This window comes from Leptonychotes weddellii, chromosome 10, assembly GCF_054177405.1.
Source record: "Leptonychotes weddellii isolate Sample4059 chromosome 10, ASM5417740v2, whole genome shotgun sequence".
NCBI lineage: Eukaryota > Metazoa > Chordata > Mammalia > Carnivora > Phocidae > Leptonychotes > Leptonychotes weddellii.
In genome coordinates, this window is record NC_138378.1 from 32706618 (window position 1) to 32719015 (window position 12398).

Here is a 12398-nt window from a genome sequence, read left to right on the forward strand (position 1 = left end):
TTTTTTATCTTGGCCTTTTCACCCATAAACCCACAATCACCCATTAAGAGAACCAATAGAATCACCAATAGGAGAACCCATTATCTTAAGGAAATACAGTGCTCAGGAATATTTTTCTGAGAGAAAAATATGGGAAAGTGTCCCTTAGTAGATTATTTTAGAACTGCATTTAATGAAAACCATAGTTTGTGCTGTGGGCCTTTAACACACAGAGGATTTCATTACTCCTATGATGACCTTGGTTTAATTTGCCCTGTTCTCTAAATCCTTCGGTTTTCTAAGTGCTGGTCAGGACAAAGAGGCATCTTTTCCACCATAAGGAGAGGTAAAACAGGATGGACAATAATAGAAGGCAGCTTTTGTATTGAGCTAGCTTTTGCCTGTGAACCATGATGAATGACAGATGCAATTTCATGATGAAAACTGGGTTGAATGCTCCAAACTCAGTTATCCTTCTGAATACCTATGATTATAGAACTTTAGGTACTTAATGTTATGGGAAGTGGTGCATTTACAAAACTCAATATGAGCACATTTAAAAAATAATTCAAGAGTTTTAAGAAATGATTTTACAATTAATCAAAATAATTCACTATTTCATATTTCATGTTGACATTATAGATTCCTAATTTTTCAATCTAAATAACAAAATATTGTGAAATTTGAGATTTGAGAGATTCCAAAAGGGCTGGTAGTGTTCTTCCCATTAGGCTAAGCATTTACCATCTACATTAATGAGATATACCTGCTCTATATATCCAAACATTAGAAAATATTATAACACATAATTTTTTCTTTGAAATGACCAGAAACTTCCAAAATCTAATTAAATTTAGTTCCAAGACTGTTTTCTCGCATTTTAGCTATTATAATTAACACATTTATTTGAATAACCATTAAAGATAGACATAAAGTCACAGAAATATAGTGAGATTGAAAGATGTGATTTAGGTGGTAGTGAAACACTAGGAAGCAGAGAGGTAGAATTACAGAATGAATCTTTGGAGATTTAAAGTGGTTATTACTCTACATAACTTCAGATATTCTGTAACCGAATTCCAAGTTCTGAGCCCAGAGACTCAATCTTCTGATGGAGCTTAGCTACACTAAATTTCAATTAAAGATGCTTTGGTGAGGGGCACCTGGGTGGCTCAGTCGGTTAAGGGTCTGCTTTCAGCTCAGGTAATGATCCCAGGGTCCTGGAATTCAGTCCCTTGTCAGGCTCCCTGCTCAGCGGGGAGTCTGCTTCTCCCTCTCCATCTGCCACTCGTGCCCCCGCTCGTACCCTCTCTCAAATAAATAAATAAAATCTTAAAAAAGATGCTTTGATGAAGGCAGTTCTGCCACTCTCTGTGAAATCAACATCAAAATGATGATGATATTATTATTATTATTGTCACTGTCATTGTCATTATTATTAAACAACATTTACAAAGAAATTAGAAGGCAGGAAAATTCCAGACCACAATCTATGACAGAAGAGTTGAATGCAAGGGAAGATGGAAGGAAAAGGAAATCTAGCTGAGGTATAAAGCAAAGAGTTGACAAACAGCTCTGACAAACACGTTTACCCAAAAGTAGTGCCTACAAACCAAGACCAGAGACGCCTCCACTATAAGGAGCAGCAGGGTTTGGGTACATCCAGAGCCACACCTGTTAATGTGAAGTGGCAGAGAAGGTATGTAGGAATGAAGAGACACACCATACAGATACAAACTACCAACCACCAGCACCAGTAATAAACAGGCAATTGTATGGCAAGAGGGAGGAGGAAGAGTGGGTGACCAAGAGCTCCAAAAATGATATTGAAAAGGTATTTCCTAAGGCACACTCCCTCCCAAACACACAAAAAATTATAATTTAAAGTGGTTATGAGTACTGTGTCCTGAGACACTGGACAAGTAAATACAAATATTTCCTCAAAAAATTTCCACAGAGAAATTTCCAACACTTACTAGTTTTCTCTCTTTTTCTCACACACACCATCAGAAAGCACCGGCAGAAACAAGATGTAAGAAAGAGAAAGAAAAATAACGAAACAACCTGCAGAATCAAATCCACAAGGATGGCAGATACTGATTTACCAAATGTAAAATAATAATTCAAAATATTTGTATTGAAATAAATAAAAAATCAAACTTGAAACACTTAAAAAGTAAGAGCTTATATAAAATAACCAGAAAATTTTGAAAATAAAGCAAATAGAACTTCAAGAAATATCTAGACTCTTCAAAATATACCTGTGGAATACAACAAAAAATATTCTAGACTTAGCTAAATTGCAGACCACAAATAGAGAGCATCTTTCCCTGCTTATAGCCTGGCTCTTACGACTCTGTTTCTCTCATGGACTTTTCCATAGCATATAAATAATAGTTCATAGGAACAAATAGGAATGCAAGGAAGTTTTAATATTAGAAATCTATTAATATAATTTAACATGTTATTAATGACTAGAGAAAAGAAAAGAAGTCTTCTAATTAACTGCTAAAAGGAGATTTAATAGGCTTTAATATCCATTTTTGATAAAAAACAGTAAACTAGGAAGCAGAAAGGTTCTTCTTCAACTTGATTAAAAATCTAAATCATGGAGCCAGCTCAATATATAACCATGAAACAGCAGGGGCCTTTCTCATTAAAATCAGGAACAACAACAGCAGAGGGTAGCTGCTCCTGTTCTTCTGTTAGTGTTCAAGGAGTCTCTTGGTCCAGTTCTCCTCTACAGGCCTGACTCTTTAAAGCTCAACATGCATTTACTAATTGTTTATCTTTTATTTTGAATATTTGTGAGAATAGAAAATTTGTTCTGTTAAATGTTACTTGCAAGTCAGTTACACCAAGAAGCTGGTAAAACTTTCTCAGAAAGATAGGTTTCACATTATAAATGAGATGTAAAATGTTTACAAGCTCTTATGAGAAGCTTTGGTCTAAGAATTGGGCTGTCCTACATTTAATGTTATTACTAGACGAGAAAGATGAAGAGAAGAGAGAGAAAGAGGAAAAGAGATGGGGGAGGGAGAGAGAGAGAGACTGACAGAGACAGACAGACAGACTTCTCTAGTAAACCTAAGGTAAAAATCCAATATTACCCTAGGTGCAAGCAAAGAAGTTAGCCTGCCAGTTTCATGAATCTGAGGGAAAATTGTAGGCTCCTGGGTCAGAGATGAAGGATAGTTTTTTACTCACAGCAATAGCAGTAGCCAGAATATTGGTATATTTGCACCGTTTTTCTGAGCCCCAACTCCCACAGAAAGGTGCAGAGAGAGCCAGATGACCTCTGTGCACGCAATGCATTGCCTTATGGAAGAGGAACCCTGAGCTTAGTGAATCTGAATCTTTTATAATGGACAGACTTGCTTGCCCTTTTATTCAGGAGATGTTGTTTTTATTATACTGGACTTTAAATATGCCTGGGCTGTGCTCTGGAGGGAGATATTATATCTATCTTCCAAAGCTATTTACTGTACAAACAACCTTGAAAAGACAATTCAGAAAAAAAGAGCATCAGTGCCCTTGCTCACAAGATACATAGAAACACCAGAGACCCATGGAGAATTGCCTCCCCACAATAATTATATTTATATCCATTATAATTATATAATTATAAGCATGACATTTTATTTATTGTCAAGCTCCCCTATTAGACCCTTATTTCTATGAGGGTATGGACTATGTTCATTTTGCTCACTTCTACATACATGATGTATGACTCTTAGCGATAAGTGGACAAAGCTTTATTGAGTCAACAAAGTTGGCAACAAATAAAAATTCCAATCATTTCACTTCTGTCATTACTTTCCAGATATGTATGTGTATGCATGTGGGGGTGTATTTCATTTAATCCCAACTAAAATACTGCACATCTCTGTATATCTGACTCAAACCCAATAAATGAGAAGTACAAAATGAATTTTGGTTATAATATACATAAACTCAAAATTCAATTTCTCCTGAAGGCACAAATCTAGTGAATGCAAAGATAATTTTCATACTCTAATATCAAATATACTGTTATGATTCTATGGAACCTTTTAAAATCTAAAGTGAGAATTAACTCTGACTTAAACAGTATGTACATCTAGAAGTGCTGCCAAGTTGACTATGATATTTGACTATAGCAATGGCAGTTCTATAGCATTCATTCTGACTATTTGCCAGAGACAAAATGAATCAGTAGCATTATTCTTTCTTGTCCTATCCAAATGTAGCTTCAGAGTCCTCTGAATATTTTGTTCTAGTTAGCTACCACCAGTTCATTGGACATAAAAATTGAACATATCGCATACTAAATGAGGTCCTAGAGATGTTCCAGTGCTAATATCACTCCCAAAGTAGGTGAATCTACAATATAAGTTCACCAGGTGCTAGAACAATATGCAATTATTGTTGAACTTTTATTGTCTACCAGGATGTTCTAAATTTTAATACCACAATGACATTATGAATGGGTACTTTACAATTCCCATTTCACAGCCAAAGAAACTTAGATAACGTGGTGTTAATTTGTCAAAGACCACAAGGCTAAGAAATGAATGAAACAAAATTCTGACACTGAAATCTGGTGCCAGAGTCCCACTAACCCATTACAAAATGTAGAAGTTAGTAAAGTGCTCCTCAAGTTGGTTTCAGATGAACTACATTGTCAGATACCACATTTTTCATATGAATCTTTCATCTGGCAACCCAGCTCCATAGTGAAATTTTACAAAGCCAATATCCTAATATCAGGGAGGCAGCAGGAGACTCCAAGAGCCCTTGTCACATTAATTCATTCATTGAGTTGTTGGCCAGATGGTTGGTAGAGGGCTCAACTGTCCTACTTTGCCTGGGACTGAGGGGTTTCCAGGACAGAGATTTTTCAGTGGTAAAACTTGGATAGTACAGAACAAAACAAAATACTTGGTCACACTAGTGGGACTCTACTCCTCAACATGCAATGAACAGAGCAAGAGGTTCCAGATGGTTTACTGTAGTCACCAGTTTACCAGGATTCATTTAATTTGCCATGAATCATCTTGTTTGCCTTCTCCAAGTCACCAATTACTTTCAGAATGCAGATCCCTGGTGGTCCTGTGTTTTTCAAAGCTGTGCGTCTCAAACTTCATTGTGTATCAGAATCATCTGGAAGACTTGTTAAAACATAGACTTGTGGGGGAAAAAAAAAACATAGACTCTAGGGACCCACCCCAGAGATTCTGAATCAGTAGATCTGAGGTGGGACCCAAGACTCTGCATTTCTAACAAGCTCTGGTAATGCTGCTGGTGATTCAAGGAACTATAATTTTTGGAGTATTTGTTGATCATCACACCAATAAACTAACGGGAAGGGAAAAAGGACACGGTCATTTATCAGTGTAGCTCTATTTCAGCCACTGTGATTTACCACCCTCTGATTCATCCCTAGTGAAATTATCACACTTGGAAACTGATAACTTCTGCCCAGATCTTGAGATTCATTAGAATTACCATACTCACTAAGGCATCTAAAATCTTGATTTCTCATCTCTAAACACAAAACAACTCTGTCAATAACAATTTTTGCCCTCACATGCTAAAAACAGTTCGTGTGACTATTTCATTGGTGATAAACATTCATTCAGCCTGCTCTTCCCTAGTCCTAATCCCATAGCCGTGTCCTTCCTAATGAATGTAAGAAACACATTTCCTTTTCTCATCTAAGGGAAATGAGATTGAAACTCATGGCTCAGGGTTAGTTCAATGCAGTCTTGCTATTTTACAGAATTCTGAACAGAATTGCTCTCTGAGAGCAACTACTGACACAGTTCTAATGGAATATAGAGTATTATCTGCACTCCCTTATAGTATTGGGTTAACTTTAACACTAACTGATTCTCAGCTATTTTCTGTAAAACATAGCACGCATGACAAAAAAAACTGCTGTAAAGAGAGAGCTGGTGCCTATAAGATAAGATCACTTTTTGCCAGCTGCCTTGAATGTACTATCAAGAGTGTAGTACTTCATTCTTTTGAATGCCAAATGGCTTATATGTGGACAGACACACTGTCCTCAGAGTGAATCCAACAACTGCTATGGCAATAGTGTAAATACAAACATTTTATAATATTTGCCATCCTATTTTGATTTTTGCCTTTAGCTTTGAGGAAATCTTCTTTATTCTCAGCAGTTGACAAATTCCCCTTTCTCTGTGATCCCCTGCTCTGCATCATACCCTCCCCATAGGTCTCCCATCCAGCTGAGTCTGTGTGCAATGCCACTGACTAGAGTCAGCCCCAGTCCCCTCAGCTGCAGATAATTTTTCCCTCCTCTCAAATTCAGTAGCACTTTCCACTTTCTGCCTTATAATAATAAATTAATAAACAAAAATTAACAATCTTAGCTAAAGAATTATCAGATGTTGAATGTATGCCAAGCATTATTTACAGGCATAATGCATCTTTGCTTTTTTCATAGTAACTTGGATAGAGACATCCTGACACTATTTTGAATGAAAGCATTTGAATGATACCCAAGAGAGTCAGTGGACAAATATCAGGATACAGATTAACATACAAAAATCAATATCTTTCATATACATAGATAAGAACCAGTTAGTGGATACAGCATAGAAGGCTTCCTTCACATTAGGCAACTAAAAAGTTAAGGTGCACCTGGGTGGCTCACTCAGTTAAGCGTCTGCCTTTGGCGCAGGTCATGATCCCAGGGTCCTGGGATCGAGCCCCACATTGGGCTCCCTGCTCAGTGGGGAGTCTGCTTCTCCCTCTCTCTCTGCCTGCTGCTCCCCCTGCTTGTGCTCTCCCCAATGCCCCTTCTGTCAAATAAATAAATAAAATTGTAAAAAAAAAGTTAAAATACCTAGGCATAAATGAATAAAAAAATGTCGAAAATTTATGTGAGAAAAGTGAAAAGACATCCTTTAAAGGGGAATTCTCAACATCATATAGATGTCACTTAAACAATTTTTTTTAAAGATTTTATTTATTTATTTGACAGAGAGTGAGCACAAGCAGGGGGAGTGGCAGAGAGAGAGGGAGAATCAGGCTCCCCGCTGAGCAAGGAGTCTGATGCCGGGCTTGATCCCAGGACCCTGGGATCATGACCTGAGCTGAAGGCAGACGCTTAACCATCTGAGCCACCCAGACGCCCCCACTTAAACAAATTTGTAAAATTAACATAAAAAGAGCAATGACTTTTTCTGGAGGGGTTGACAAAGTGAAGATAAAGTTTATATTAAACAATAATCAACCAGAAACATGCTACAACAAATGTACAGTGTAGGGATCTAATACATAGATATTAAAGCACATTATAAATCCTGTTTAATTAATAGTCTGATTTGAAAGATGACTGGAAAGACAAAAGGAACAAAGGCACCTGGTTGGCTCAGTTGGTAAAGCATGCAACTCTTGATCTCAGGGTCATAAGTTCAAGCCCCCATTGAACATGGAGCCTACTTAAAATAAAAAATAAAAATAAAAAAAATTCAGAAAAACAAAAGAAACATAATAGAGTATTTAGAAATAGACCCAGATAGATATGAAATAGAAAATATGAATAAGAATGTGATCTAAATCAGTTGGGAGGAGATTAAGTTTTTTAAAAAAAGGTATTTAAGGGTGCCTGCGTGGCTTAGTCAGTTAAGCATCTGCCTTCGGCTCAGGTAGTAATCCCAAGGTCCTGGGATAGAGCCCGGTGTGGGGCTCCCTATCCCTACTCAGCAGGGAGCCTGCTTCTCCCCTTCCCTCTACTCCTACCCCCTACTTGTGTTCTTGCTCTTGTGCTCTCTCTCTCTCAAATAAATAAAATCTTTAAAAATATAAAAATAAAAAATGGTACTGAGAAAACTGGCTAGCCATTAAAATAAGATAAAATTCAGTTCACATGCCATACCATAATCCACAGCAAATGCCATGCGATTCAAGATCTGAGCATAAAAAGTGGAATCCTTTGTAACTCAATGGTGGGAAAATCTTTCCAATTATGATAAAATCCAGAAGTAATATACAAAATATGATAAATTTAACTATAGTTTTAAAATTTATATTTATAATATTTACTATCATAAGAAAAAAAATACACCTTATGAGAAATAAAATGAAAATGATGAACTGAGGAAAAATGCAGTTTATACCATGACCAAGAGCTAATACATCTTCAACCTACAAAAGCATTATCTGCTGAAAAGCTTAGAAGACAGACAATAACAACATGCACACCCAGTGCCCTGATGGGGGTTCCTAAATACCATTCACTACTGAAAGAACCAGGGTCCTTGGAGAAATGGTGATTCTAGGGTTAGGGCAGGAAATAATACAAAATAATGCTGGGTCCTGTTGTATTGGAAAACAAGGAAGAGATTAGAGACTGTATATGGCATATGGAAGGGATATAGATGCCAATAAGAAGACCACAAAAAAATAAATAAAAAATAAGAAGATGACCCAAAATGGGACAGTTGGAACAAGATGAATATTGAATGCAGCTTATTGAAACACACTGAAAAAACCATATGTATATATTTTTTAAATACTCAAAAAAGAGAGAGAAAGCCACCTTCTCCACCTGAACCCAATGATAGTCACCTGAACCTAATGATAATGATTCCACTTAGCATCACTAGATGTGGCACAACTCATGAGTGTGCCTTCTGTTGGGCTTTGTACTGGAGAAGCACACTGCACCAGCAAAGGATGGTTGAAAACAGAAATCTAAATCTAATCAAAATTCAAATACACAGGAAATACAGGAGACAGAGAAACAAGTTAGATACCCATAAGGAAGCAGACAGTTCTGGATGTGGTATGATCTACAGGGCAGTGGCCCAAGTGTCTATAAGCCAATGGTGTACAGACAAAATAGAAGAATAGAAAGTACTGCTCTAGATTGAGAGAGAATGGCAACCAAAAGAAATGTATGGACCTATGGAGTGTGATTGGATCCTGGTTTAATCACATAAACTGAAAAAAATGACATTTTGAGACTATGAGGAATAAGTGATTGTGGGCTGGGTACTAGATAATACCAAGAAATTGCTGGTTAGGTTTAGTAATTGCACAGTGGTGATGTTTAAAAAAGAAAGTCCACAATTTTTAGGGAAATATGGTGAAATATGTAGGAGAGGAATGTGAGATGAATAAAAATGGATTTAAATCTTTTTTATGATAAATACAGTAAATGTACCAAACTCTTAATAAATTTTGAATCTGGATAATGGATATATGAAACTTCATTGTACTACCCTAATTTTGTGTATGTTTGAAATATTTTTAAAATGTATATTTAAAAAAACCTTCAAAGTATATTAAGGCCATTGACAAAATTAAAGTCTGTGTCAATAGCTGATGGGAACCTCAGAATGGCTCATGGCATTACCTTCCAGGAGGATTATTTTGAAACCTGTTCCCAGCCAGCTGTCCATCCCCTCACCATTTCCACACTTCAGAGAGAGCATGAGATCTGTTGCCTCACTTGACTATTTGTGTTGGAGTTGGGAACAAACTCTTATCAAGTACAAAGTATGTGACAGTTGAGGGAAGGTGACATTCTGTCTCACTAGAGAAGTGTTTATCTGAGTCCAAGGCTGGTGAGTTACAGGGACTGTATGAAAGAAAGCATAGCATGAGACCTATCCAGGTCTGTAGAGTAAGAGGTGGGGTGTGGATAATCAATAAACAAAACAAAAGTGAGACTTCTCATTGTGCAATAGGTCAAGGCCACAAGTGGAAAGCAATTAATTATAATTTGAGAAAAATGTATCCTCAGAATAGCACCAGTGTCTTCACAGTGAATGCTATTTTGGATAAGGATAGGGAGATTCAAGAGGTACTCCAGGAGCAGTCATTGGCCCAGAAATAGAAAAGAGAAGTTGTACAGATTGACATGGCAGTAAATACAGTTGTTATATGAAATGTGGGAAGAGCTCATGGGATGTAACTGCAAAGTGATATGACTTTTTTAAATCAAACATACAGGGTTGATATAGGTACATGCAGTCTGCCCTACAAAACAGGTTTGCTTGGAGCCTCTGCTCCCATTACAAAAAGTTATCACTGTTTAAGACATTTTTTTTTTTTTAATTCAGCACTCCTTTACCTGCTACAGAGGATATCTGGGAATACTTTAAGGCTATTATTATTATTATTATTATTATTATTATTATTTTATCATCATCATCATCACTATAATTTTTGTTTGTTTCTAATAAAGTTTGTTGAGGATAAACTACATACAATTATAAATGTACAGATTTTAAGATTGATGACAAATGTGACCACCACCTCAGTGAAGAAAAGAAACACTTTCATTACCCTCCAAAGCTTTCCTCATGTCCTTTTCCATTTGGTTCACCTTTGCCCCGTAACCACTGATCTGTTTTCTGTCACCATGGATCATAGGCAACAACCACTTGCCTCTTCTAGAACTTCATATAAACAAAATAATTTTGCACAAATTCTTATGTGAGCCTTTTCACGTTTTTTAGATTTGACCTTGTTGTGGCATGTATGACGAGTTGGTTCATTTTTATGCCATTGTGCATACTTTTTCAATCTCAATGGTATTTTGTTAAGTTTTATATATAGCTTTGCACAGTGGCAGTATCGTAGCCAATGAGGTTTATCCGAGGCGCGAATATTGCTAATTGTTAAGTTTTATATAAATGCTATAATGCTATATTTTTACAACTTTTTGAGGTATCTAATTTGTTCATTTGAATTGCTGTATATAACATTACATTGTAGAAATTTGCCACAATTGTTTATTATTATAATTTCAGGTAATATTATTATTTTAAAATGTGAGATTATTTTAAGGCTACTTTTTAGCATCATCATCATCATCATCATCATCGATATCATTGTGCATTTCTGTATGTGCAATACTCAATTTGATAATAGATGACCAATTATCAGTTCTCTGTAAGTTGATATGCAATCTACAAAACTAATAAATAAAAATACTAGGAGTTGAACAGATATGTTCACCAAAGTTATAAGTATTAATTGATGTACACTTTTTTTAAGTTTCCATTTTAATTCTGGTATAATACTTACAACTTTGGTGAACAAATCTGTTTGGAGTACAAGTCTTTCACCTCTTTGGTTAGGTTTATTCTTACACATTTTATTGTTTTGGGTGCAATTGTAAACAGGATTGTTTTCTGAATTTCGCTTTCTGCTGCTTCATTATTTGTGCAGCAACAGATTTCTGTAGATTGATTTTGTATCATGCAACTTTACTGAATTCCTTCAGTTCTAGTAGTTTTTTTGGTAGAATCTTTAGGGTGTTTTATATATAGTATCCTGTCATCTGCAAATAAAGTTTTACTTCTTTCTTACCAACCTGGATGCTTTTATTTCTTTATGTTGTCTGATTGCTATGGCTAGGACTTCCAGTACTATGTTGAATAAAAGTGGTAGAGTGGACATCCTTGTCTTGTTTGTGACCTTAGGAGGAAAGCTCTCAGTTTTTCACCATTGAGTATGATGTTAGCTGTAGGTTTTCCATGCAAGGTCTTTATTTAGTTGAGATATGGTCCCTCTAGAATCGCTTTGCAGAGGGTTTTTTATCATGAACAGATGTACTTTGTCGAATGCTTTTTCTGCATCTATTGAAATGATCTTATAGTTTTTTTTTTAAATGTTTTTTTTTATTTATTTATTCATGAAAGTCAGAGAGAGAGAGAGAGAGAGAGAGAGAGAGAGGCAGAGGGAGAAGCAGGCTCCCCGCCTAGCAGGGAGCCCTATTTGGGACTCGATCCCAGGACCCTGGGATCATGACCTGAGCCGAAGGCAGACGCTTAACCATCTGAGCCACCCAGGCGCCGCAATGATCTTATAGTTTTTAATCTTTCTTTTATTGATGTGACATATCCAGTTGATTGCTTTGTGAATATTCAACCACCCTCCCATCCCAGGAATAAATTCCACTTGATCATGGTGAATATTTTTAATGTATTGTTGGATTAGGTTTGCTTATATTTTATTAGTGGTTTTTGCATCTATATTCATATAGTTCTCTTTTTTGTGGTTTCATTATCTGGTTTTGGCATCAGGAAATACTGGCCTCATCAAATTAATTTGGAAGTTTTCCTTCCTTTATTATTTTTGGGAATAGTTTGAGAAGAATAGGTATTAACTCTTCTTTATTTTTTTTATTATTATGTTATGTTAATCACCATACATTATATCATTAGTTTTTGATGTAGTGTTCCGTGATTCATTGTTTGCATATAACACCCAGTGCTCCATGCAGAACGTGCCCTCTTTAATACCCATCACCAGGCTAACCCATCCTCCCACCCCCCTCCCCTCTAGAACCCTCAGTTTGTTTCTCAGAGTCCATAGTCTCTCATGATTCATCTCCCCCTCTGAATCCCCCCCCTTCATTTTTCCCCTCCTGCTATCTTCTTCTTCTTCTT

At 36.4% G+C, this 12398-nt stretch overlaps 1 long non-coding RNA gene and 1 pseudogene across 1 annotated transcript in view; one reads left to right on the top strand and one right to left on the bottom strand.

Moving 5' to 3' along the window:
• The window catches only part of LOC145723691 (uncharacterized), a 291414-nt gene that overhangs the window by 199251 nt on the left and 79765 nt on the right, over positions 1-12398 (bottom strand). The window lies entirely within an intron of this gene.
• LOC115944697 (U4 spliceosomal RNA) lies at positions 10559-10685 on the top strand (annotated as a pseudogene).